Source organism: Athene noctua, chromosome 2 (assembly GCF_965140245.1).
Source record: "Athene noctua chromosome 2, bAthNoc1.hap1.1, whole genome shotgun sequence".
Lineage (NCBI taxonomy): Eukaryota > Metazoa > Chordata > Aves > Strigiformes > Strigidae > Athene > Athene noctua.
In genome coordinates, this window is record NC_134038.1 from 119,694,970 (window position 1) to 119,721,924 (window position 26,955).

Consider the following 26,955-nt stretch of genomic DNA (forward strand, 5'->3'; position numbering starts at 1 on the left):
CTTTATAGGACTGACAGAAAGTGCTACACAAACTTACACACACAAAAAGGTCTCTTTTGTTCTTGGTTTGTGTTTGCATAGGGAAATGCCTTTCCACAGCCAAGAACTGAAAAAAAATGAATCAAATCTAATCTGCAAATATATCACCAAAAGTCTGCAACATGAAGAATGGGTAAAATGAAAGGTAGAATTACAGATCTGTAATTAATTGTTACATTTGAAGGAATTGTCCATAGTCTAGGATGGCTGAAGCTATTTTGCTATACAAGAACTGGAAGAGGGAATGATAGAAAGACTGGAACAGGGGATGCATATCAGCTGCCTGCTGCTTCTCAGTGCATAGTAAGATGAATCACAGAATTAGCTAGGTTAGAAAGGATCTTGAAGATCATTTAGTCCAACCATTAACCTAGCACTGACAGTTCCCAACTACACTAGATCCCTAAGCACTATGTTGACTCTACTCTTAAACACCTCCAGGGATGGGGACTCCAGCACCTCCCTGGGCAGCCCATTCCAACACCTAACAACCCCTTCTGGATAGAAATACTTCCTGACATCTAGTCTAAACCTTCCCTGGTGCAACTTGAGGCCATTCCCTCTTGTCCTGTCACTTATTACTTGGTTAAAGAGGCTCATCCCCAGCTCTCTGCAGCCTCCTTTCAGGTAGCTGTAGAGGGTGATGAGGTCTCCCCTCAGCCTCCTCTTCTCCAGACTAAACTCCCCCAGTTCCCTCAGCCGCTCCCCGTACGACCTGTGCTCCAGACCCTGCACCAGCTTCGTTGCCCTTCTCTGGACACGCTCGAGTCATTCAATGTCCTTTTTGTAGTGAGGGGCCCAAAACTGAACACAGGAATCGAGGTGCGGCCTCACCAGTGCCGAGTCCAGGGGTAAGATCCCTTCCCTGTCCCTGCTGGCCACGCTATTGCTGACACAAGCCAGGATGCCATTGGCCTTCTTGGCCACATGGGCACACTGCTGGCTCCTGTTCAGCTGGCTGTCAGTCAACACCTCCAGGTCCCTCTCTGAATGAAATGAAGTTCTGGGAACTTTTATTGTCACTCTCATACTGAGTAACATTTCTTCTTAAAGCAGCATTAGCATCTCCTAGGTATTTAAATACCATCCATCTTTTCTGAAGGTCCTAAAGGCTACTCTGGGATCTTAACTATTATACCACTGCTTTTTATTTCATGCTAAATATGTAGTAGGTGGCATGTACTGATTTTTCTTTAAATGTTTGATACAAACAACTCCAGAAAAAAAGAAAGAAAAACAACCACCCGTAGTTCTGCATTCACATCTGCATCCATTTTTCAACATAGGCTCACCTTAAATCCCAACCATACAGGGCTGACCCTCGAGGTAAATCTGCATCACCATTCCAAGTGGCTCACAATTCAAAAGGCAGTCCTCCTCCTACAAGAAATAAACACAAAAAAGTATGGGTAAGAACCACAAATGCACATCCCAGGGTATGAAAACAACTTCAGAACCACCCTGCAGTTTCACAAAGGGGATGACCTGACTGGCTACAGGGCATGAAGCAATTTAGAGTATATTGCTACCTTGCCCATTCATATAGACAAGATCATCACCACAAGCAACAGCACTTTTCAAAGCCCAGCTACGGATGCACTGTAGCTATATTCACAGGGAAAGAGGTCTTTTAAGTTTGCTAGGTACCCAAAGAACTTGACCCTTCAGTTATTAGCCTGAGCCTTTAACATGAGACACATTGTTGAACTACCATTTTCTCTAGAAATGCCAAGCTTTCACTTAACCACCTCACAGAAAGTAGTCTATATTACACCTTTTGATAAGGTCAAGAAGCACTGAAGACAACAAAACAACGGCATCTGCCAAAAGACTATTATCCTCAACATTTTTAATTTTAAACATCAGTGGATGCAACTGGAAGAGCCAGCTCTCCTCCTACAACCACAGCAATCAGGAGACAGACCTAAGACTTCTCCCAGTGGAGAGCACTTGACCTATCAAGCAAGCCCAGTTATGTGGGCAACACCTGCCACGTGGCCTGATCTTTGATCCCCACACCTTGAACCACAACTGCTTTTATTTTCTTCTTCAGCAAATACAAAACATCTCTGGCTCTGCCTGTAACACTAATTCCTTTCCCACAGGGTGATTTACAAGCATAAAATCACAGAATGGTTTGGGTTGGAAGGGACCTTAAAGATCATCCAGTCCCAACCCCCCTGCCATGGGCAGAGACACCTTCCACTAGACAAGGTTGCTCAAAGCCCCGTTCAACCTGGCCTTGAACACTGCCAGGGAGGGGGCAGCCACAACCTCTCTAGGCACTTAGCACATGTGGAGATGCATGTTGATGCAGTATCCAAGTTAGATTGTTTCAAACTGGATGAATTTAGCTGAATTATCCCAGCACCACATTTTCCTTAAAGATGTCAATCCCCTTGAACTCACAAAAACGTAAAATAATCAGCTACTCTGGGCTTGTTACTCTGTTCTGTACCACCAATGCAGTTGTTTCTTCCCACAGAGAGGGAAGAATTCTCCAGTGCAGATCTGAACTCCATGGAACAGTCTGTGCTGTTGAACAGATTATTGTCTTCCTTTTGTAATATAGCTGGCAGCTAAAACAACATTTTTACTCTCGCTGGGTGAGGTTCTGCTCACCTGCATGTATTTTTAGGTGCCATATACACTTTCACTTTCACAACTGCATTATTAAACTTCCTTTTTTAAATCTATTAAGAGACAGAAAATGAAGTCATGATACCCTACATGACCAGAGCAACAACTGCTAAGAGCAGACAGGTCACTGCTCTGCTTCCACTGCAGCTGCTGAACATGTCAGACACTAATAACAGCATCTAGAGAAGAGGTCAAAACAAAAATAATTCACTGAAAAGACAGACAGATGAGACAGGATTTTGCCTGAGTTGGAAAAAAATTCTCATTTTAGAAGACAAGCAAACCTCCAAGCATAGATTACCTTAGAGTCCATGGGAACAGATAAGGCAGCAATTCAGTCTTCGCCCTAATATTATGCAGCTGTTCACACATTTTAACTAAACCAGTTTTCATGGTCTACCCATATTTATCTTTGTATTTCAGGCAGGAAACTAGCCTAAAGTTCCCAGATTATGGTAAACCACAAACTATTGTTTTCCCACTTCCAGCTTTCACTACCTCAAATAAGCATTGCTGCTTTGGAAAGGTAAATGAGCAGGGACTCACGTCAGCCTGGTGGGAAGGTTTAAGAAAAAAAGATGGTGGGTGAGGGGTAGTTGAAAGAAAGATAAACTAGGTTCTCTACCATCACATAATGTTCAGTTTCCAAATTCCTTCTTGCTGCTTAACTGCCTGATTACTTCTACTGTTCTACCTTCTTCCTCTTTATGTACTAACTTCTTAAAAAGTCAGAAAAGGAAGGATTTGAAATCCAGACAGTTTTGGCCAACTACTTCACAGGTTTCCTGGAAGCTACTGTGAGGTGGGAAGAGGTGACATTTATAACGCACAGCATGCATTTAACCTGGTGCACACTGCTACTACCTCACTAGCATATTTCATTATTTCTTCTTTTTTTGGCAAACACTACCTTTGTGTATTGGAACAAAATAGATATGACCATGGTGCTTCAGTTTTGAAGGCCTGCAACTTTGAAGACTGTCAAAGCCTATTCTTTTAAAAGAACCTTGAATATCTGGTGTGAGTTGAACTATCTTGACAGAGTTGGTGGGGTTTTTTTTGTATTTGCCTATGTCACTATATTCTACACATCCTTGTTAGTGTCAGAAGTCTTACAAGAAGTTTTGGCAAGAATACAAAATGAGATAAACAGAAGGCCAAAGAAATACAGAGCACCTATAAGGGAATATTTGAGATTGAAATCAAAACGTGACAGCTGGCAATTGAATTCCAACCTTTTAAAGGCTGACCTTGGCTGCAATTTTTTGCACTCTCCATTTTATGTGAGAAGTCTCTGGCAAGCCACTTGAACCACGTGTCTGATAACTCCCGCATTTTGAGAGTTTAGAACAAAAGCAGGAAAAGACACTACAAATATTAATTTTTGCCTCTTTGATGAAATCTGCTTTATTATACAACAGATAGATCCTGTAATCAGTCAGTACATCAGGAAGGAAAGAGAAACATCAAAATATCATTTGAATACTTGATATTATGAACTAGAAAGAGGGGCTAGTGGGTAATTGCTTCTGCTTAGCCACAAAGATCCATCATTTTTGATCCAGAAGAATAATCAAACTTACAGTTTTTCGATACAAAGATTCTTCTGGATGCAGTTAACATCAGTATTTGGACTAACTTAACAGCTGACCCAGGAAAGACTGTCACTATGTGCACAGCAGACACAAATATATCTGCTCTGCAGGAATCTGCAGTGACCCATCACGTTATTCACTAGGCTGGCTACAGGACAGCTACAACAGCTTCCTTTCTTTAAGATGTGTTGTAGTTCTGGAGCTTTTACATGCAGAAGTGACTTTAAAGAGTTTCACTGAAACAAATTAAGGTTGCATCCCTCCAATGTCAAAAGGACAGAAAGAAATAAATTTTTAGGATGTTTTACTTGTTGCTTAATGACTTGTATCTCATCAGTTCTGCAAAGCCATCATCTTCTCAGGCTCTTCAAACCCAACTCAATGAATCCTGACACCACAACTTAGAGATGTTTTGATAAGGTCCCATTCTACAAAGCCTTGATACATCTTCATTTCTTACAGAGAATTGAAAAAAAAATGCAGCCTGGAAAAAACCCGGGAAAGGGGTAGAAGAGTGCAACAACTTTCCTGAATACAGGTGTCCTGGTTTGAGTGAGTGGCAGGGGTTTTTGGTAGCAGGGGAGGGGGCTACAGCAGTGGCCCCTGTGAGAAACTTCTCCAGGCTTCCCCAGCTCCAAGTTGGACCTGCCTCTGCACCAAGGCCAGGCCAACTAGTGATGGTGGCTGCAATTCTGAGATAATGTATTTAAGAAGGGGAACCTGGGAGGAGTTGGGGGAATTGTGAGGAGGAGTTACAAGGAGAACATCTGTGTGAGCACTGAGGTCAGTGCAAGAAAGAAGGAGAAAGGGGGGTGATGCACTAGTGCAGAGAACCCCCCACCATGTACCCTGTGGTGAGAGGCAGGGCCACCCCCCTCCCTGCCACCTGTGGAGGCCCACAGTGGAGCAGATGTTGATTTGCAGCCTGTGGGGGGCCCCATGCCGACCCAGGTGACTGTGCCTGAAGAAGGCCGGGACCCCACGGGAAGAAGCCTACACAGGAGTTGGTTTGTGGAGGATTGTCTCCTGTGAGAGGGGGACTATGCTGGAACAGGGGAGGAATGCCAGAAGTTCCCTTCATCCCCAAGGTGAAAGAAGCAGCAGGGCTGACCACACGCCCATTTCCCTGCCCCCTGCGTCACTGGGGGAAAGAAGGTAGAGAAATCAGGAGCAAAGCTGAGCCCAGCAAGAAGGGAGGGGTGGGGGAAGGTGTTTTCAAGATGTGGTAATGTTTGGTCTTTGTCTGTTTTGTGGTGTTGTTGCTAGTGTCTGCATTAAATTTATGGGGTTTTTTTCTTCCCCTAATGAGTCTGTCTTTTGCCGGTGCCTTAAAGGATGATGTCATCTCTCCCTGTCCTTATGTCAAGTTCCTGGGTCCTTTGCTTCCCTCCTTCCCAGTGCTGGGTGGGAAGAGGGGAGTGAGCAGCATCTTTGCTTATTTTTCCCTTCCCAGTCCTGGGGGAGAAGGGGAAAGTGAGTGGCTGCGTGGTACTCAGTTGCCTTCTGAGCTCAAACCACAACAATAGGAATCCTCACAGAGAGTTCAATTAAACCAGAGTCTAACACCTCCTTCACACTATCTCAACCGAGGTGTCATCCTTCTTAATCCTACAGAGGCACGTAACAAAACATACCGGGCAGAAGCCAAGCACAAAGGAGATTTTCAGACTGCTGTTTATGCTTTTACAGTGTCCCCTCCACCTTCCAACCCGCCAAAAAGAAAGGCCACAAAGACTTTCATCAGTCCAGGTCTCTCCTGACCACTCAGAAAATCACTTAAGAACAGCAGAATTCTGTTCTATGCCTGCACTTACCCTCCATATTGGTGCTAGCCTGTAAACTCTTAACATCTCACATTGTTATTTTTTTTGTTTTCCAGGTGTTATGGAAGAACCTTATACAAGAGTAACAGGATACAGGCACTTTTGTTTGTAGTCAGTTCTCTTAGAAAACACATTCAAAAACTCAAATCCACCCCGCTGTTATTTCTTTCTATTTCACCATCGTACTTAAATTGTAATTTGTGATGCAATCTGCTCCAGTCAGCAGGACTCTCCTTCAGTACATTTCTCTCCCATTTGACCTCACATAACACTGTCGCAGTTTGACCATCTGTTCTAGTCCACCTGCCCAGTGATGTTTTCAGAAACAATCTGCTTTTGCACATTCCAGATGTTTAAAGAAATCACTTTTCTGCAGAAGTGAAGAAAACCTGATGAGGAGATGATCGCTACAAGTATCACAATAGAATCACACTTGACACCCAAAAGTGAAACCATTCACCTGGAAGATACCAGCTCAGTGCCTGGGAAGTTGACATCTACACTAAGAATAATAGGTGCGTGGACAATTCTCCCACCATGCCCTCAATAAGTACAGTGCAAAAGTTAAGGATGACTCCTATAAATAGCATGGCATATAGAAATATATTTGAACCAAAAAGCCATGTTATTGCAATGCAAGATGGATGTACATTGGAACAATTGAGTGTGCATATTCATGCTTACCACATTAAAGTGCTGTTATTGATATTTGCCAAATACCCCTTAAGTAAGAAGAATTAAAAGCAGGAAGCTCAAAAAAGCCCTTTAGCCAAGAAAGTCATAAGACATGTTAATGTGAAGCTTTTTTTCCACAGGAGTAGGCTACAGTTTCTCTTACAATCTGGTTTCAAATTTGATGAAATAGGATTCTGCAAGAAACTCTATACCACCTCACAGAAGCTCCCGTCATACACTGACCTCTAGTGTAATAAACACTCAAGACATCAGAAGTCTCTTCAAAGCCTTAGAAAAATTATCAAATTATTTTCCCAGGAGACTGAAGTCAGAGGGGCTTCACAGGATTACTCTCAATTGTTTAACAAAACTGGAGCACGGGTAAAAGAAGCTACATAACTTAAATTGTTCTACAGATGTGAAGCTATTGTTGTGTTTATATGAATTTACATCAAAGCTGCATTTAACTACTTTGAACACCAGCTTAATTCTGGACATACAGAATTGTTTCCTAACTACAGTTTTACAAAGTTCAATTTTAAAAAAATTTCAAATAGAAACACCCAGCTTATGCAAGTCCCATACTGGACAGATCACAATTAGTTCAGCCCAGATTCTGTATCAGACTTTCAGAGGGCACAGGGACAGAACTGCTGACTCAGATGTACTTACTGTAGCCAGCACTCAAGACAAGAAGTCTGTTGAAAATGTGATGTAAAAATCTGCATGGGTCCTCATCACTAAAGACACAGGGCTCACAGAGTCAGTCCTGGGGGGGTGGCCTCTTAGAGAGCCCAGGCAGACTGGTGTGGGAGAGTGGCTAGTTGGTTTTGACCAAGAGCTTTTGAAAAGGAAAAAAAAAAAAAAACCAAACCAAAAACCACCCCAGAATTAAGTTAGTTTCAAAACTATCAACTTAAAACCCAAACAAACACACACACGCCCCCAAATTTAATCATTAAAGAATCTACATTTTGTATACAAGCTAACTATAGTTTTATTATAAAAATTATTTAATGAAAACGTATCAAATTCTAAGACATCATTGATGTACAGGACAATTAAGATGGATGGATGCCCAAATTGTTTAGGGCTTATATACCATTCTGTCCACTCCCTAAGCACCTGGCTATGGACAACAAATCCCAGAGATGTTCCCTTTACTTCAGACCATTTCTTATGCCTCCCCTAAAAGCAGGACACCATTCAGAAGCTGTTTCTACGTGAAGTGACATTTTCAAAGTGCCCAAGCTTTCCAGTATCTGTACACACTGTCTCTGAAACACAGGCATATGTAGCTATGTTGGAACTTTTACATGCATTCTAATGCAGAAGCTCTTACAAACTGAAATACCTTTTGAACAAGATATTAAAAGCTTCAGAAATATTAAGTTCAAAAAGAGTTAAGCACAGCATGGAAACAGCCATCATAATTTCAATGTATGAAGTAAGTATTCAGAAATCATTTAAGAGAGCTGTTTAAAACTAAGTTCAGATCACCTAAAGGAGGTCCTTTATGTTTGTGCTTCCAGATTCAGGGCTGTGATGATAAACTAGAAAGTAAGGACCGAGTTTTTAAGACTTGTTTCTAGCTGTGTATACCAAATTCAATAAATCTTTACCTGTAATGACAACATTTGAAAGAATAGCTTTGCATTACTTAAAAAAAACCCCACTACTTAACCATGTGTTCAAACCTAAACATCTAAAGTTTCAGACCATTTCTGAAATACATGCAAGTCATTATGAAGACACCTGTTTTTATCTACCATGCTTGCCTTCTGCATCGCAGTGAGCTTCTTGCCACCCCAACAGTGAACTCTACCTCAACATAAGCTATGATCTACATCCTGAAGTCTGATTTTTGGATGTACTGTATCCTGCAGTCTAAACCTGGCAGCCTCTTGTCAGATCAAGGTGATAGCACTGAGTATACAAGTTGTGATGAAGTACAGCACTCTTCTTCCAATTTGGTAAGCAGTCTAGAAAAACTGGGTTCCAAGCTACTGGTCCAGAATTCTGAACATCAAATCTTACCTATAAGAGTTGCTTTTCTTTTCTACATCACAGTCATTTTATATCCAAAAAACCTTACTCCAGTTACAGCATGGAGTCAAACACTAGCACTCAGGATTTACAAGGACATTGGTCACTGAGTAAGGTTATTTCGGGCAGAGTTATGAATAAGATTCATTTTTTAATATGAGAGATCCTGGTCAAAGCCAGTCAGCCACACTTAATTTCCATCTCAAGTATGCCAACTTGGCCAGATACTTAGAATCATAGAATACCATGTTGGAAGGGACCTCAAGGATCATCTGGCCCCACCTTTCTTGGCAAAAACATACTTAATGTCACATACAGTCCATACATCACTCAGACAAGGAACTATATCTAGAAATCCCTTATGCTAAACTGTAATTTCTATCCAGAAAATAGTTTGCCACTGACCGAACTCTCCCAGTCCAAAAGGGGCAACAGTTAATGCACAGAGCACATCTCTGAATAAGAAGTGCATGGAGAAGTGCATGAGTGAGCTCCAACAGCTTGCACAACAGATCCTTGCTATTGTATTTGACAGAATGTGTTCTTTCAGCTGTTCTTTCCCCTAAATTCTTGTATTTAATTCAATGCATGTGGTGGTGGGAATAACTTTTAGAACAGTGATGTGCATCAGTACACAGATGTTCCACATTTGTTATGTCACATGAACCTTGTGGCTAACACCCAACCATTAAAAGTCTAAAAATCCTCCTGCATAAAAATCCACATGATACATTTGTTCCTAGAAGAGCATCAGACAATATATTGAATTTCTGGATACAGATTTCTCCAATATTGTCCTGGTTTGTTTTTTCTAATCTGCAACAAGATTTCTTTGGTTTCAAGAAATAATAATAAAAAAAAATACACAGAAATTAAGTCAAATGGTAGCTTCACAAAATTTGCCAGAGCTAGGAGAAAGGCCTCCAAATTCAATTAACTGTAGTGTATTCTGTAAAGAAAATGCATGTTATATATAAGCATGTCCAGAATTTTTTTTGGCTAACCCTTTTTTCTAAAGAAACTAATAACACAGGAGTGAAGCAGACAGCTTCATAACCAGCACAGCATTGTAAACTCTTCACTCAAAGAAGTTTTCTATTTTTTTCCTTCCCAAATGAATCCAAACAAAAAATAATACATAGAAATTTATGCCAGAATACATGATGTAAGCTCTGCCCTCAGACCATTAAATTCAGCATTGCCTTAATGATAAGGAACATAGCTCAAAATGCTGTATCTTCCAAGAAGTGTCTGTGTCCGGGATTAGTGAAATACTCCATTCTAAATTTTGTATTAGGCCACTGATAATGTGTCGTGCTGCAGATTGTATGAGTTATCAGGCAACTGCAAACTAATTTTTTTACTGAGCTGGCAGTATAATACCACATAAGGATCTGTTTCAGACACTAATTCCTGAGCTGTCTTTCTTAAAAGGCAGTAGCCCTTAAATATAAACGTGCTATAGTTGACAGATCACTGTCTATCCAAAAATCACATTTCTAAAGGAAAGTTACTCGAATTGTGCATTCCTCATAGAATGCACCCAGCTTACACATGAAGATCTGCAATTATGACCAGCTCAGTACGTTTGGATTTTGGCATATACTATAAAGTATCTACTAATTTGTATATCAGTATTTGCAAGCAAACAATAAATTCAAGTAGAATAAATCTAAATACACTTCCTACCAGTTATTGCATGTGACAGACCTGTGGTCAGCACCTTACAGCACAAGAGAGATGGTTTCAATTTCTTGCTGACAGAAGCTTGTGTGACCTTGGAGACATCACTGGGTTTGGGCTGTGGCTCCATGGCAATCTCAGCCAGCTGCTGGCTGCCAGATTCCCACTCCTCTCCCTGGCTGCGTGAGTCTATCCCTTTTGTACTCCATAACATGTCTGACCCTGCACTGACTCATTTCAGACCAGCAACCATAAAAATAATTCAATTGCTTCCTTGCACATTAAACACAGATGATTCAGTACAGGGTCTGAAAAGCAGAGGGGTGCAAAGGGGGAAGCTGGTACACATGGGTGAGAACATGGTAGCTAGCCTCCATAATCCAGCTCCCAGTCCATCATTCAAGTTGAAGAAAACTCTCCAATTTCAAGGCTCTGGTGAGGATGAAAGTTAAAAGGGCACTGAGATGCATGTTAACTCACTGGAGCAATTTCTTAGATTATGTGCCTAAGGGAGGGAATTTTTTCCACAGAATACCCATTTTGGACAAATCTGTGGCTCCTATCACCCAAACTTTACGTTATCTAGGGACTTTGAGTCAGAGATTTACTGAAAATGAAGCTTACAGAGGAATCCATGTTGAGGCAGGAGACTTCAGGACAAGCCTCTGTTTTGCAGGAAACTCCAGTACAAAGGAGGGGACAGAGAAGGGGACTTCCTTTTTACAAATCTGCATGCTCAACAAGATGACCATTTGCTGCTATTTCTGTGATTCCTTCTGCATCTGAGTGTGCGGCATCACACAGCAGAATTATCTGAGTAAGTGCAAACTCCTGTACTGAAAGCACGCATGCTGCTTTATCTCAATTAGACAACAATTAGCCATAAAAAAGGAAAAGGCAAGACATGGTCTTCAGGAGGTTCCCTGGATAAAATGTCCCCAAAAGCTGAATCTCACTTCTCCTCTCTCAAGAAAGGGCGGAAGCCCTGTCCATTCTTAAAGCACCCCAAAGGGAAGCTACAACTTCCTATGATCTTCAGTGTGGTAGCTGTACCTCTGGTGGTGTTTGGCTCTGGCTACCTGAAAGGCCAGCAAAGACAACCCATTAGGAAGTCTACCAACTCCAAGGCTGAGAACCTCTTCCCAGCCATCCTTCCTCCAACACCTGTGTTCTGGGGAACATTTTTTTCTAGACTGCTGCAAGTGTTGTTTTCCACACAGTTCTTCTATTGACACAGCTGTCTTAAGCGGAAAAATTAGATAGGATGTATGGGATCTGGACAGGTATGTGTTGATAGTACCAAAGCAGAACCAGAAACATCACAGCAAATGTTCACTTTATTAGCACAACTAGTTTAGCAACATGTATTACCTAGCAGAGTAAGTAGCATAAACTTCACTCACTATTTCAAACAGGTTATAAGTGACCTGTTGGAAACACAGCTATACCTGTAAAGAAATTCAGCACTTATCTAATGGTAAGTTTCTTTCTTAGACATTCTTTCTATAACTGCCATGTATCTCCTCACACATACTTTAAACAATTAAGAAGTAGCCATTAACCCATCTGCAAAACCTTAAGTAACCTCTGGAGCCTTTAGCATCTTTGTTTGTTTCATGAAATCACATCACAAACAATCTGGTCTTCTTCATGAGCTAAACTTTGGAAATTTTACTCACTTAGTGGATTAAATAAATATGGTAGAGATTATCTAGTCCTGTGGGATTTGTGTAGTTCCTTGCTAACTGTGTCTGCTATTTAAAAGTTTATGCTGTTTAGAGTTTATTTATGGAGTTGGGTTCTTTTGTTTTAAGTTAGCCATCTCAAATTATAGCTTAAATCGAAGATCTAAGGAATTTTGTGGTGTACATCATTGTAGCAAGTAGTACAGCCATGAATACTGTATGTTGAATACAACAGTCTGAATTTAATGGAAGCAACATCATTACCACTTGATTTGCCAGCTTTGCATAAATCTGTTCAGAAGATATCTATGCTCTTTGGCAGGCTATCGAATAAACAGTGGGGGGAAAAAAGCACGCATGATATGCAGCTTTTGTTGTAGAGGAAAGTCACATATGTTTATTACAACACAAGAAGCACTTCTGATAAGCGTTAACATTTCAGAGTGAAGTAGTCTGTCTATGCTGACAAATTCAGTTTTGAAAACAGAAGCAAGTACCATAAGCCAGAACACCAATAAAGCTGGAAGAGCCATAGTTTGATTGTTTTGCATGTCATTTAGCTGCTAGTGATAAGTAGCTTCCAACAGAACAAGTGACAGGAGTACATCTTTGCCTCATGTAACTCCTGGGAAAGCAGGGCTGTAAACACAGCATGCTTACTGTGATCACCACCTGGAGGCCTGATCATTACTGGCAAGCTCAGTCAGCACTCCTCTCGCCTAGGGAAGACGTCTGAACAAGAGCAGACCTCCCTGTTTCAGACGCTTAAAAAAACTGCAGCACCTCTGCACCAGCTCAGTTCTGCCCTGCACAAAGGCGTGCCCTCTAGCTTTTCCCCAACTCCATGCAAATTCATAACCTACATGCCTAGGGCAGATATCCAGTTTGCCAGTTAGCCAGCAGCAGGTAAGTGCGTTTTCTGTAACATACACAAAGGGATACAACATAAAGGGTAAATGTGATTTCTTTTTTTAATTGAGTTTCTGAAAAGCTAGACACATCACAGAAAAGCAATTCCCCTCTCGGGTAGGTAACCCACTATGCCAAATGTGCAAGTGTAAGAACTTGAATTAATGCAAAAATTAACTATATGCACCACCTTTGAATTTCACCAAAGTTCAATGGAATTTCCATACCTACAGGCTAAAAAAGGCAGTGGAAAAACAAAAATCAAAACCAAAACCAAGCATCAACAGCACAACAAAAACAAACAGATTAAAACTGGGTTTACAGCAAGTCTATAAATCAACTACTGTTTCAAGCTTTTCCTTGCAGTTTAGAGAGTATGTGCTGTAGAACACCCACTTCACGTATCAGCCGACTGGCAGGCCCAAGTATTCTGGATTTATGTTATCTGAGTGACTTCTAACCTGCACTTGCACAGCTCTGCTCAGCCAGACCTCAGTTATAAATCAGGACTGTGCATATTTGCAGTGTGCACTCCTACTGAGTTACCTCTGACATGTGCGAGTAACAGGGGTGGGAATCTCTTTTGACAGAGCGCCCCAGGACAGAAACAGTGGCCAGAAACATGTACTATAGTTAGAGCTTCAGTCATGCGTTCAGAGGGCAAATCACATAGCTTGAGCACTCTCAGACACACTCACTCCTTAATCTTCAGCTTGAATTCCTTCCTCATCTTTTACATATCAATTAGATATACCAAAATAAAAGCCAAGTACTAGCAGCATAAACTAGTTCCTCTCCCAAATCCGATTTACAAAAGCATGCAGCAAGTGCCATGTGCTCTAAACAGTATGAGTGTGGGTATCCCAGTGACAAACACTAAATTCTACCCAGGACCCTGTGTACAGGTTTCACTGACGGTACATTCAAATAACTTCAGCAACTTTGACTAAGCAACTAAGCAACTTTGACTAACCTGGCAACAGAAGATTCCTTTTATACTTGTAAACGAGCTGCCATTGATTCAAGTCACAGTAGTCCATCTTGAACTCATATCGTAACGCAAGCAAACACTGTTTAATGAGACTTGCAGTAAATTACCATGCTAAACTTTATCTGAGCAAGAACATTTTCAAATTTCAAAATTTTCTCATAAACCCCCTAGGAATAGAGCACACCTGTAATTAAATATATGCCAATCTTTGCCAAAATAAAATATGATCTTACATTTAAAGCTTTCATTATTTAATAAGCTCCTATACAACTAAAACTTGACATCAGAGGTGGTTCCATTACCAGGTCTCCCAGCTTCTCTGGCAGGGGCATCAATTATTTAGGACCTCTTCTGAAACGGCTGCAGAATCAAATTGTAATGTTCTTTGACTTGTTGAGTAGCAACACTTGTGAAAGAGATACTTTATCAGCATGCAAACCAATGACTTCTGCTAACCTATTATTATGGAGGAGATTTCCACATACGTGCAATAGATTGTCTTCCAGGTTCTCAAAATGAATTCTTTGAAACATTCCTTCAGGCTCAGAGATATTGGCATGTTCTGATTTGATAAAAATAGTATTTTTTTCCTTCAGAAGACACCTTCAATTATGCTGCTTATTACAGTTCTTAACCACGTCCTCAAAAAAACCCCATACATTCAAGACTTCATTACCACAAGGTAACTTTTATTAAATTTTCTTAGTTTCTCTCATTCCTCTGACTCATTTTGCAGCCATGTTACCTCTTTATTGCAACTTAAGTCCATGGCATTCAAAATACCCTGAAGTTTCCAAATAAAGGTCTAGAGAATCATCCCCTCAAACCCGAGTGCATTCGCTTTATCCAACACAAATCAGCTTTCACTTGCTTTCATCAATTTTGATACTCTACAGTCTACTACAGTACTTAAACATAGGAGAAATATTGAAAAATCAGATGCATCATTCATCTCTAAGAGTTTGTTTACAAACAAGATCTTGAACACATTTTAAGTGAGGAACTGTCCATTTCCATTTAATTTAGTTAGTCCAAAGCCATTAGTAGCACAGTGTTCAATTTCAGGCCACTCACTACACTGAGGTGCTGGAGCATGTCCAAAGAAGGGCAACAAAGCTGGGAAGGGTCTAGAGAGCAAGTCTTATGAAGAGTGAGGGAACTGGGGTTGTATAGCCTGAAAAAAAGGAAGCTCAGGAGAGACCTTATCACTCTTTACAACTACCTGAAAGGAGGCTGTAGTGAGGTGGGCCTCCCACGTACCAAGTGATAGGGCAAGAGAAAATGGCCTCAAGTTGCACCAGGGGAGGTTTAGATTGGATATTAGGAACAATTTGTTCACTGAAAGGGTTGTCAAGCATTGGAACAGGCTGCCCAGGGAAGTGGTGGAGTCACCATCCCTGGAGGTATTTAGAAGATGTGTAGATGTGGCACTTAGGGACATGGTTTAGTGGTGGACTTGGCAGTGATAAGTTAATGGATGGACTTGATGATCTTAAAGGTCTTTTCCAACCCAAATGATTCCATGATTATGTAACATATTCTCTGCTTTGAAGATGCTGAACTTCTTACATGCTGAGAAGTGTCAGTTATCACAACTGTTTACCACAGGACTGCAGACGAACAGACTTCTTGTATCAAGCACAGAAAGCAGCAGGTAGCAAGGGAGTCAACAGCATTGTTAGCACCAGAATTCCAGCTCATCACAAGCAATACTTGCACTTTCCAGCTTGCCAGCACTGACAAAATGGATAACAGAGACAGGTGTCCATTTCTACACTTCAAGAATTTTTTAAAAAAATATCTTTAAAAAGACTGTTCTACATGTAGTAATTGTCAAATTTTTGAACACCAAGTTTTTCAAATTGGTCTGCAAGAGGGGTAGGGGGTTTTTTTGACCCTCATTGACCCTTTGTCTGTAGAGACAAAATCTGTGAGACATTATTATAAATCATGCCCTCCTTCCAAACTCATACCACCATCCCACTCTAGCAAAATTACTGAGGGGTGCACGACCCCAAAGAATGAATACAAACAAGAAGTGCATGCTTTCTTTTGACCAGAAAAGAAAGATATTGCATATATGGCTAAAAGAGAAGATTTGGTGGAGGTCAGGTAAAGGTAGAAGTGCTAGAGTGGTCAGCAACTTCAAGTGTTTGGCCAGCCAAGGTAGAAGTGGTAAGTGGTAAGAGGAGGGAGGGAAGGACAAACTGTGTTTAAAGTCTTTGCTGAATAGAAGTCTTGTCACTTGAATTGGGCAATTAGGGTTGATTCCAAAGTTTCTGGCAGTACAATAAACCAAGTTTCCATTAAACTGGTCTCCATGTGATCCATCACTTACCATGCACTATAAAGGTAGCTATGATCTTCAGTTACATTCAGCTACACCGTAAGATCTGCTTTGTGCAGAAGCCTTAGCACATGCTCCTTTTACATCTCTACAAAGGAGGAAACAAATTTGGATTTGGCAGATACATTGGCCATTTCCTACCCAAGCTAGAATAGCAATTACTACAACAGAAGCATCATCATTCAGTGGGTCAGCACAGCAATGGCAAAAATGCTTTGTGTATCCGGATGAAATCAGGAACAGCAGAGTGTTCCCAAAAGTTTTAAATGAGAATTTAAACTGTGTAACTCTTAAGATACACATAATAGAAAAAAGTATACCTGCTTTCCAGCAGCTCTTTTGCTACAGCTAGCAAGAGCCTGCCTAATTCAGAATCCTATTTTTCTCTTCTTTATTTTACAGTCATCTCTCCTGGTCAGGTTATTATGCATCATCCTAAAAAACACAACCACATCATCCAACTCCAACAGAACACAAGATATCTTGGTTGTTGGGACTATGTGCATCAACTGGGCATGGCCTGAAAGTCTAGCAATGAAGTCTGTAGCAAGTTAGAAAGGAACACACAGCCGAAAAAACCCAAAGAAAACCCCCCAAACACCCAAGAACAGACTAATGACAGAAACAGATTATAAAATCCAAAACAGCAACAGGCAAATATCCTACTAAAGATAACAGCCACAACTAATTGCCATCTCTAGAATGGCTAGATTCAGAAATGGAAGGAATATTAAACATTTAGTGTTCTCAGACAAGGCAGAATGATATGACTAATGCTGAATGGTCATTAACAAGTAAGTCATGGCCTATTCAGATCATCACTTAATGTATCCAAGACACAATCCCTGTCTTTAGATTTATTTCCTGGGCTTAAGCATCTTTCAACAACATGACTGGAAATGTCACCCTCATTAATTAAATTAATTTCATTAAAAATAAATTCAATAAATGTAAGAATTCTGAAGTTTTAAAATATTTTTTTCTACTACAACAACATAATTAGGGACATATTGGATTCATGGGGCCTATTGCACTTCTGCTCACCCAAGCATACAGAATTTTCAAAAGTGCTCAGTCTGTTAGTGATGACATTATGTTACACTGGAAAACAGAAAAACCCTTACAGATCTATGATCATCTTCTGATTTGCAACACCTCAAAACATCTCAGCTTCTTCAAGAACAACTAAGACAGATCTTTTCACTGAGCAATTACAGAATAAGACTGAAGACTTATTTACACTTGACAGGGAGAGTTGTAGTCGAAAACCCCTCCCCAGGGTTTGGAAATGGATCATGCCACACAATGAACAAACATAAATGAGGCAAAATGAGGTAAGGATGGTAGACAAGATAAAACAAGTCTCTCGAGTGCCCAAGACAACTGAAACATAAAAGTGACTCTTGTGAATCAGGTGCACACACGAATACATGCTTGTCCTAAACAACAGCACTCGATACAGAAATTAAGATGATTTAAAAAAAAATAAAACACAATACTCAGGTTGCCATGAACTGAGTAGTATCAGATTTTGTGCTCAAAGATCAAAGTAAATTTTGATTCTTCCTTTAATTCAAGCACACTATTTGAAAAGAATGAATTAAATAGATGCTGTAATTAAATCTAGAGAAAAGATAAAGTAATATTTGTGAGCATAATCCAAACAGTCCCAACTAAATTCTAGCAGCACATTTTAGGATAAGGGTCCTCCATGGCACAGCTATTAAGTTAAATATTTCAGGACTGTGTAACATCAGAAATAGCACTTAAACAACTAAAGTGCTGTAAGCAGTGCTCAGCTAACAGGCCTTGCAGCTCAGCTGAGCAGTGAGGGCATCTCTGTTGACAATTAACACTAGAACATCTCTGACCAACATGGACTTTGCTATGGAGATATTACCCTAACTTTGAGTCTAAATCTCAGATCTGAATTATGTAATATTTTGGCCAATAAAATCACCAGACATAAAAAGATCATAACATAAAAAAATTAATGAGAATCTTTTCAGGACACTCCTCAAAATGAAACCTGTGACAGAAGTTTGTTTAGACAAGTGAAGTTCAAGGAAGTCAAGCAGTTGCACACTGCCCGTTGCCAGATGGCTCTGACATTGATTTCATCCACCTGTAATGTAGAACACCCTCCCCACGTCTGGATTTTAACACAACCATGAGTCTCCCGTTTGCACAGTGGATGTGCATCTACTGCCAGAATGAAGTGAGAAATCAAATAGTTTTGGTCTGGGTTATTTTGTTGGGTTTTTTTTTGCTTTAACTCAAATACTTCAATTTATAACAAGCAAAAGTTTTGTTAAGGTGTAAAAACATCCTTTTTATTTTGGTCAAAAATGCATATATGACATCCTGGAGAATGTACCGGTAGTACAGTACAGCATTCTCACAAAACACTGGGGCAATTCAACACCTGCAGCAGCCAATACAGCCAGCTCAGGTGACCTTTATAAACAAAGCCTAGCAATAATCTGGAGATCTTGGTCTAGATGATGATGATGTCTTAAGAGGCAAGGCTGCTGTACTGTGAGGTACCTGTGAGGCTACAAAGTCAGGAGGTAGAAGCAATAGTTTTGTTAAGCTCAGCTGGCAGTTCCTAGGAAGCCAGAATACTTTGAACTGACAATCCACCAAACTGTCCTGTTAAATCTAATTACTTTGCTTCCAGCCAATGTTTATAAATGACTGGCTTTTACCCTATAATCAAGTGTTTTTTGAGACATTAAAAAATACTGGAGTTTATGCAGGTTGTAATAACTCTTTTGTTGCCAAATATGCATTGGTGGCACTATTGAGTGGTTACAGAAAAGGCTAGGAATCAGATCATTGCTGGGACTGTTTCCAACCAGACACTCGTATTTGCTAAATCAAACAAGACACTTGTCTCCTTTGTGCCAAAGCAAATCCCCAATTGCAAAACTAGGTGAAAAAGCAGGCCTTCACTGATGATCACAAGTCAAAGCCATCAGGTTCAAGAGCACATATTACTCTCTAGCAAACTTTTCAGTAGTCAGCCCAATTTTAACAAAACTTCCTATGTTGTTTGCATTGACCCAAGTATAGTTATTTAAAATCTCCTTCCTCCCTAGCATTTTTCCCCATTCTCTTTAATTTATTCCACCAGTACAGAAGAGACATGCTGTCACCATGACTGTTGTAACTCCAAATTACAGCAGTTCATGCTGTCTTTAAAAGATTCTAGATGCTCTCATAGCATCTTTACAATCTGATGAACAAGTAAAGGATCTGCAGTTTTACATTAATAACAGTCATACACAGTTACAATCCACCAAATCCAAACAACACTATACAACTGCAATTGTTTCTGGCTTTTCCTAGCTGTGATCTTCCCTGAAAAGCATGGTTTCCTTTAAACAAACAACTTTTTTTAAAAAAGCATGGAAAAGAAGCCACAAAGAAAAAAAAATTCCAATTCCAGCATTTTAAGCTTCATATAAACACTACTTCAGTGTTCCATCTGGAAGCTTCTGTCAAATCACAGCTGAAAGGCAAGATGGAAAACCCATGTTCGTACATGGATCCATCATCTAATGAAGTGAACTGTGAAGAGTACGTATTTTTGTCAGGTCTGACTCTGACCCACCTTGCTCCACCAGCATGAAGACCAAGGCTCTAAAGTCAGGAGCTGGCCAAGGGGCCTTAGGCCTCTCTGTCCCCACTCCCAGCTGGGCTGATCCCCACTGCACCAGCTCTCACATGCACTGGAGGTCTGAGAGCGTCCTTAGTGATGACCCAGCAACCAAAACCTGAGATAAAGCAGATTACAAAATTAAGGAGTGGACTACAGCCCAGAATAATCAGCACAGGCATACAGCTGGGAACAGGAAGGAAAGAGGGAAATGGGAGGAGTAGGGAGCTGTTATGTTTATAAAACTTCATCCCCAAAATGGTATTACTGCAAAGCTACACACATAAAAAGTTGGCCTGAAAAATGTAATACAGGTTTCAAAGCTCATTAAAATTGCATTTAAAACAAGAGTTTTCAGAGTGGGGTTTCTGTGGGAGAAGGGAAATAATTTCTCGGGCATACCCCAAAAAGTCTGCCCCTTCTAGAAATGAGTTACAGAGTAACCTCTCTATCCTGTGCAGGGAATATTCAATAATATTCTAATAATATTGTAAATAGCATTTACAATAAAAGTGTGCAAACTGAACAGCTGTTGGGACATAAACCACGACTGAGAGGGCAGCCAACACCAAGGCTGCTGCAAGGGGAGAGTTCCAAAAGCCAAGGAAGTTGGTGTGCAAGCCCTGATTTCCAGAAGCAAGGGAGCAAAACAAGGGTAGCACACCAAGAGGATGTTGCTAGGGCTGGATCCTAAGAAGCCTTTACCTGTGCAGCATCAGACAGTGTTAACACCATTTGTAAGCAGCAAGAATTTATTTTGCGCATACCTTTCCAGTACAGAAAGTTATGCCTGAACAGAAAGGAAAGTCAATTTGGCCTAGTTTAGCAAATTCTTAAAACTCTGTCTGGACAGTGCTTTGACAACACAGGACATAGCTACTGGCAAGTTCCTGTTCTCAGAAATCACAGACTTTCAAAGAGTCATTTAACCTCTCTGTAGCTTTATTTATTTGCAGTATTTTTAGGTTGTAGAAAGAGCAACAACTACATAGGTAGAGTACAAAGGCGAGAATTGTTCAGGCTTGGGGAGATCAGACTCTAGACACATTATGACAGATGTCCTGCCTTAAATAGCAGCAGTAAAGTTCTAGTACTTGAGAGCCCAGCGAACACTCCAAAATAGTAGAAAGTATAAAACATTAATGAAAATGATGTGATAAATCTGTTTGAAACAAGTAGCCTGCTCTGCAAAAAATATTACTTTTATCACTGCTAGCCTAGTAATTTGCTACGCCTCCACCCATTGTTCTTTCTTCTTTCATTAAGAAGAAACCCAAGAATTTGCTGTGTAATTCGAGTTATACTCTTGATGGTATATTTGAAAGGAATAAATTAAGGATGCAGTTCTCAGTTAAGAAAGAGAGGCTTACCTTAGGTGAAGTCTGAAAAACTGATAATTTGAAATCCAGAATAAGGATTTTTAAAAAAAAAAAAAATCAATTGAGAAGACCAGGTCATAGTGACCAGCATGAAGAAAAACAGAGGTGTCCAGAATAGTCTTGGCTAAGTGTTACAAGTAGTTTTTCAAGTCGCCTGAACCTGAGGCTCCTAGCCTGTAGTACCGTATTGCACGCTAGTGGTATGCAAGTCACCTTGACACTGCACACAAGCGTTGGCTAAGTGTTGACAAGAAGTGTGCACAAGCACACATATGTATGTATGTGTACGTGTGTGCACACATCCATGTGTGTATGCTGAGTGGCACTGGTCCAGGAGCTACCCAACCACCACAGGTAATTTCAAGTGTACCAGTTTCAGAAACCCTAACAAAGCAACTCAAACACATTGTTGTATTTAATGCAGGGATCATGTTCAGTTGCTACTACAACTGTTATACTTAGAGACTGGGGGGGGGTTAAAAATAATTGAGGAATAAAGATGGTCTCAGGCTTGTAGATATTTGACAAGTATCCAAGCTCCAGTAGCATGCACAGTGAATGCAAGTGACTGGAAACATTTGAGCAAATGATCTTCTGTTTATCAAAAGAGTAGTGTTTCTTACAGCAGCTCTCTGGAGGCCACACCAAAAAAAAAAACAACTAGAACATTCTGAACAACTTTAATACACAAAACTAATGACTCTTTCACAAGAGTTAGAAGTTTTCCACAATAAGAGTTTGTGGTTTCCTGTGCAAGAAAGAATGCCAATTCATACCAACTTGTTCATGGAAAAAGTTTTTTTTTGGGCTTCCTTAAGAAACCAACCTCTGTAACACCAAGATTACTTGCTTTGTTGTAGCAGAGACTGGCATGATTGTAAGTTCTCATGTCAGTCTTTGCATAAGAACCATTTAATGAAACAGCATTTGTTTTACTGGAAGGACATTACTATTGCATCATGAAAGTTGGTATGTTACTCTAGGAATTTCACAAGTAATCATAATTCTTGAAGACAGTATTAAAGGTGTTCCCTCTCTTTATTGCACTTGGAAAGATCTTTCAACCAGGCTGCAGTTCAGCACAAAACTACTCTAATCCTCAGCTTCCTTACTTCACACACATATATGGGTCTTTTGGGGTTTTGCTTTTGATTTCAGCAGCTCGTTGCTGGCAAGCACCTCCTAAGAGCCCAGAAAGAGCATGTCTGACCAAATACTGCTTTAAAGGTTTCTTTTAAAAGGCTACTAGGTCAGGGCTCCAATAGGAGGTAGGATGAAACAAAAATCAATGGTAACTTTTTTCGCAGGTCCCTAGCTCCCTACTGAAAGGCAGATTAGGTTTTCAAACCAGGGAATGGAAATTTATATCTCACCTGGAATGTTTCATCTGCCACCTCCCTGCCCACACAAATCCCTTCAAGTTGTCTGTGGCTGTACTATCCCAGCAGGTTATGTTACACAGTGCATTTCAGACATGAAGTTTATTACAGAAGTATTAGCTGAGCATTTCCCTCTTAAACCACAAGCACCTGAAATGCATACCTAGCGGTAGGTAGTTATGCTATAGCTTTTATTAATTTAAGTCCTAGAAAGGTGTTTAGCTGGGTTCAGTGCCACGTAAATTCAAAGTTCATTTTATTCAATGTAATTTAATTTCAAGATAGAAGAATTAAACTTGCATTCCATACCAGGAATCCATCTAAACAACTTATTTCCATACTCCAGGCTTTTGCTTGCAGTAGGAAGCCAGAAAAACTTCGTTGCCAACCCACAAAAACAATACAAAAATAGGCATTTGCATGCAAGTTGTTAAGTCAGGCATGCACAAAATATGGAGACAAGACAAACAAGTGTATTTAAGAAAAAACAAATCCTTTGTCTGTCAACTACTGGCACTCTACAATATAACAGGAAGGAAGAGGACAGGCACCAGGGAGAGCTTCCAGGAGAGGTTTGGTGCAATCCCACGGTCAGGGTGTTTATAGAGTTCTGGGGAGTCTTTACGCTCTGAACTTTGCAAGGGTCAAGTTTTGTACAAACTCCTTTGAAGTACTATCTGTCACAGTATATCCTTTAAACCACAAACGACAGAATACTCTAACTGAAGTAATTTAAGCCTCAAGCCAACAATGTGATGTAATCAGGAATACATAAACTAAGCAATCTTGTGGAGTAAGGTGGGAAGAAGAAACAGTACTTTTTAGCAGTTAACACCTGAACACTGATTACAGACAAGAGCACAGCCTCACATGCAGCACAGAAACCAGGCAAAGCATCCAGAACACAAGTAACAGGCAACCCTAGTAACAGCAGCCTAACTAAACCAGAGCCTTACTGTTAGATACAACTTCAGTAAATACACTTTGGTTTTTTTTTGTAATTTTGTTCATGATTGCAACTTTTGCTTAAGTAAGCTGCTTCCCTGAATCTTTCCAGTGATAGAGACAATTAAGTGTAAGTAGGCTCTGGGGTGCCATACACATGGCTGATCAGCTACACACAGGGAAGAGTTGTGAACCGCACAACCTGTGAGGTAACAGGCACCCAAGCTCGCCAGTGTGCAGGACAACCCACAGTAAGAGTGACAACGACCACCCTGGAGAGAAACAGCTTAAATTGTCAACTCTCATCACACAACAACCTGCAGCCTGAAGAAGCAGCTCTACCTGCTGCTGCTCTATTTCTGTCTTTAAATTAACACATACTGTAATTTTTATTTTCAGAGAGCAGTGGAAGAGTCAGTGAAGGGAGGCAGGCAAAGCAGCACTTACCACTAGCTGTGCAAAGGAAATCATTAACAACAGCAGAAGGAAACAAAGGTTGAAGGGATTAATTCAAGTTACATTTTCAGAACAGCAGTTTCCCTGCTGCTGGAAATGCTGCTCTCCTGTGCAATCCACAAGGTCTCCTCCTCCGCTAAACCCTACAGTTGTCAGCTTTCCTGGAGCTGGAAGGCATTACATAGACAGACATGTCTTTAAAATTGGCTGGGAAGCCAATTTAAGTTTAGAGGAAACTTTAAAATAAATATTTTTCCCTGTAGGGGATGGAGCAAATTTTAAAGTTCACAACTTTTAATTTGAAGGAAAAAAAACCAAAACAAAACACCAAACCAACACCCTAACAAAAAGCTTTCTCCAATGCTCTACTTTTATACCTTTCCAGAACTTCCACCAACCTAGTTAAAAACAGGTTTTGGAGGTAAGTGAGGAAGTAGCCCCTTCTTTTTCCCCCATTGCTTTTAAACATGTTTAGCAATTTACTGTCATTTCAAGTCTTACCACTTGATTTCCCACCACCTTCCATAAGAAATATTTGTTTCTCCTAAAGCCTTTGATAACTGAACAACTCTTATTAATCAGATACTGTCTTCCTCCTCTGCTCAACTGATGACAAACCAACACCTCCTTACTTTCATACTTCTCAAATTCCACTCCTCCCAGTCTCCTCCACATCCATTCCCTAGACTCGCTGCAAAGGGATGTATGAATTAATCAGCATCACTTCTAAAAAAAACAAAACAAAACCCAATTAAAAAAAAAAAAAAACAAACACACAAAAAACCTACTCTCCCTAACCTTCTCTGTGACAGATGTTCCTCCACCAGTCCTCACCTCTCTTCCTGCGCCCTCAGTATCACACTCAGTTGTCTTCCTCTGTTTTTGAAGCCTGGACAGCTATTCTGGATGAGAACCCCTGTTACCTGTTTTCTGAAGAACCGTTCATACCTGTGATTACTAAATCCAGAATATACATTCTTTTGTACATTTTCTGTACTAACTACACATTTTAAGCTAATATCCATGACTTTGCTCAGCTAAGGTAACTATGCATCTAACACGATCATTTCAAACTCTTTGTCTGAAATCATAGCAGAAATACAGACTTATACTGATTTAGTACTCCGACACTGAGTCCAAAAGAGTAATTTTCCAGAAGACAAGAGCAAGCACCTAGCCAAAGACAGTGTTTCAACTTCTTTTAAGACGCTGGCATTAGAATGGAAAAGGTCAAACTCTCAGTTATTTGGAGATATGAAAAACAGATCCTGAAATACGCTACCTTAAATCAAGAGACTTCTTTACATGTTTTTTCTTTTGTTTTTACAGGGCAAGGCTCAATTATTAAACCAGGGTCATCCTCTTACTATCATAATTTAGGTAGTATTGATGTTTAACATGAAAGCTACAACCAGCTAGCAGAGTAGGCCTAGCTAAAGATTTTTTTAAAAAAAGGGGTTGGAAAAAAGAAATACATCTACAATCACCTGAAAACTTCCTCTCTGAATAACAGGGTTTTCAGACCAGTTAAAATGGGTAACTAGCAAACTGGGGCAGAGGCAGCCTTTTCTGCTATCAACAGCAAGAATGCACAAACCATTCCTTTTCAGTCTCCTTCATCATGGAACAATTCACACAGCTAGGGAAATTTAAATTTACGTTCTTCATGTACAAACTGCATTAAATCAGGTTTCAAGAACCCAATTTATCCCCTTGTACATTATTAAAACCAGCTCAAGCCTCTGAAAACTTAGCTTTATTGCTATCTTTAACAATCTCTTGCAGCAACCAAGTATATGCTCCTTCTCACCCGAAGTTTCAAACTGACAGTGTAGAACAGGTTAAATGTTTAGAACAGTAACTTTAGTCACTAGAAGAATTATCTTCTTTTTCCAAAGGCGCTTGAGTTTACTCTGTTCAAAACTTTCACTGAAGTTCACTATACAAAGATAGTCTGCCTTTCGCCTTCTGTCTCTCCAGGGAGATAGTTATGGATTCACTGCTGCAGAAAAGAGGAGTTCAGACACACAAAACATTTTCTGGACATCTCCTATCCCTTTCATGGCAGGGGCAGCAGGCTGGATGGAAAAATCCAAAAGGCAGGGCTCAGCCTATAGTCCTTCACCTGGACTGAGCGCTCACTGCAGATACAAGGCATTTCATAGCCCTGTTCTTACCTTATCATCCAAATTGAGCAGTGCTGCCACTGAAATAAAACTCATTTCAGAAATCTGTAAATGAAACGGTTGGCTGACAAGAGAGCAGAGGATGCCTTGTTAAACCGAACACTGTTCAGTTAAGTGGGGAAACAAAAGAGCTGTTGACATGGCTTTAAGGGGCAACTTTTCATACCCCATAGTTCTTTCAGACTAGTTACTACCACAGGCTGCAGATGTACATGTAAACACAATCTTATTTCATATTTTGCCAAATCCGAAAAATCAGATTTTATGCAATCTGTCCAACTAGTGTCAGAGAAAACCTCTGACAATTTTTGATACAGTAAGAATATCTACCTTTTTTTTTTTTTTTTAAGTCCATTAGAAGCAGGAGAGGGGCTCACAGCACCTAGCATTTAACAAGAAGTCAATTTTATCTCCACTAATACTTACCACCAGAGAAACAAATGCAGCTACAGTTGCCTGTATCAAGCAGCTGGCAAGCTCAGAGATGGAAAAGTTGCGGAACAGCTGGGGAATGCG

At 40.3% G+C, this 26,955-nt stretch overlaps 1 protein-coding gene across 2 annotated transcripts in view; it reads right to left on the reverse strand.

Annotated features, from left to right (window-relative positions):
- The window catches only part of SVIL (supervillin), a 143,286-nt gene that overhangs the window by 110,925 nt on the left and 5,406 nt on the right, over positions 1 to 26,955 (reverse strand). For both annotated transcript variants that reach the window (XM_074900052.1, XM_074900051.1), the window contains exon 2: positions 1,332 to 1,419. The gene's annotated coding sequence lies outside the window, so the exon portion shown is untranslated. The remainder of the gene's footprint in view (positions 1 to 1,331; positions 1,420 to 26,955) is intronic.